This window comes from Spinacia oleracea, chromosome 4, assembly GCF_020520425.1.
Source record: "Spinacia oleracea cultivar Varoflay chromosome 4, BTI_SOV_V1, whole genome shotgun sequence".
NCBI lineage: Eukaryota > Viridiplantae > Streptophyta > Magnoliopsida > Caryophyllales > Amaranthaceae > Spinacia > Spinacia oleracea.
In genome coordinates this window covers 13560707-13562904 of record NC_079490.1, presented here as the reverse complement: position 1 = coordinate 13562904, position 2198 = coordinate 13560707, and the positions used below count along the sequence as shown (strand labels likewise).

Genomic DNA, 2198 nt, shown 5'->3' with positions numbered 1-2198 from the left:
GACGTGCTGTGGACTTTCTACGGAGGGACGACACTTGGAGTCCTAAAAGACTTGTTCTTGTTCGGTTCGGGCGCAGCTAGGGAAGGCACGCAACAAAGAGTATGCATCTAATTATGCTATATGATTATGTGTAAATAATATGTTTCCTGGGTTAATGGTTGTTTCCGCATGATCTATGTATATGTCATATGTATCATAACCTAACAATGGCGTTCAAGGTCGAGACTAAGGGTCGGTCGAGGTCGGGAGATGCGAGTGACAGATTTTGTGGTCATTGCAATCGTGAGGGTCATGAGGAAGAAACTTGTTATCAGCTGATTGGTTTTCCCGAATGGTGGGATGAGAAGAAACGAGGTGGTAGAGGGTCTGGTCGAGGAGGCAGGACGTCGATTAGAGGAGGCAGAGGAGCTCGTGGGGCAGCGTCGTCGACCAGTGGTGTCGCTCGTGCCAATGCCGTGAGTAATACCACAGGAGGGGCAACAACCACTGTGACGAGTGGAGGCGGATCGCAGGGAGCAGTGACGACAACCAATCATGAGCTTGTTGGTGTGACGAAGGAGCAAGTCCAGCAAATTGTTGACATCTTATCACGACCACCAAACAAGTTGCAAGGTAATCTTGATTTACGATGGATTGTTGACAGTGGGGCCTCACGACATGTGACGGGTGATATTTCAATTCTGAGAAATATCAAAACATCGAGTAATCAACAGGTTGTGTTACCAGATGGTCAACCTGCAAATTCAAATCAATATGGTTCGGTGGTCTTGGAGGATGGTTTCGTGCTCGATAACGTTCTATTTGTGCCTAAATTGAACTGCAATTTAATTTCTGTAACTCAATTAAGTGACGAATTACATTGTGCTGCTCAATTTACTAACAAAATGTGTGTTCTTCAGGACCGCTCGACGAGGATGGTGATTGGCGTGGGTGATCGACAGGAAGGACTATATTTTTTCCGTGGGGCTCCAAGGGTTCGTGTGCTAGCAGTGGAGTGTGTGGTCGACTTGTGGCACCAACGTATGGGGCATCCGTCGGAAAAAGTGTTGCAGTTACTTCCTCCTGTGAGTCATAAGATTAGGAAGAATAAAAACATTTGTGATGTATGCCCACGGGCGAAACAATGTAGGGAGAGTTTTCCAAATAGTGATAGTCGTGCAAGTCGCCCATTCGACCTTGTTCATCTTGATTTATGGGGGCCTTACAAAACACCCTCGTCGAGTGGGGCGAAGTATTTTCTTACCATTGTGGATGATTATTCTAGGGGTGTGTGGATTTATTTATTGTGCAATAAAATGGAAGTTGAATCGTCGTTTCTTAATTTTGTTGCCATGATTAAATGTCAGTTTAATCGATCCCTGAGAGTCGTTCGCAGTGACAATGGTACTGAGTTTAATTGTTTGCAAGGTTATTTCTTTAAAAATGGGATTCTGTTTGAGTCGTCATGTGTTGGGACACCTCAACAGAATGGGAGAGTCGAGAGGAAGCACCAACATATTTTGAATGTTGGGAGAGCGTTACGGTTTCAAGGGAATCTTCCTATAAAATTTTGGGGGGAATGTATTCTGGCTGCTTGTCACTTGATCAATCGTACACCTACACCGGTCCTTGACAATAAAACCCCTTATGAGATGTTATTTGGAAAACCACCATCGTATGTGTCTATCCGGGTATTTGGGTGTCTGTGTTATGCGTATAATCTCCGGAGTAAAGGGGATAAGTTTGCGTCTCGTGGTCGCAAATGTGTGTTTCTGGGTTACCCGTTTGGCAGGAAGGGATGGCAACTGTACGACCTGGAGACACACGAGTTCTTTGTCTCAAGGGATGTAAAATTTCATGAACGGACGTTTCCATTCGCAGACACGTCGACTATGTTGCCTGCAATGCATGATGGTGGTGGGGCGCTTGACCAGTGGGGTTTGGATGAGAGTGGGACTGGATGTACTCAGGAGGTGTCGCCTGCAGGTGACAATGAGGAAGTGTCGTCACCTGCAGGTGCCATAGAGGAGGTGTCGTCGCCTGCGGGTGACACGGAGGAGGTCTTGTCGACTGTGAGGGAGGAAAAACATGATACACCTAGTCGAGGTGAATCAGACGTCGTCTCAGGTGTAGATGAGACGACGGGTAGTGATGAGAGTGAGACAAGGCAGTGTGTGGAGGATACGGAGTTAGGAAGGGGGAAGCGTGTGAAGTTTCCG

General features: G+C 46.7%; 1 long non-coding RNA gene across 1 annotated transcript; it reads left to right on the top strand.

Annotated features, from left to right (window-relative positions):
- The first annotated feature begins 480 nt into the window (after positions 1-480).
- Positions 481-1309, top strand: LOC130459512 (uncharacterized). Its single transcript, XR_008918938.1, has 2 exons — positions 481-612; positions 900-1309. It is a non-coding gene; the product is annotated as an uncharacterized lncRNA (long non-coding RNA).
- The last annotated feature ends 889 nt before the right edge of the window (positions 1310-2198 follow it).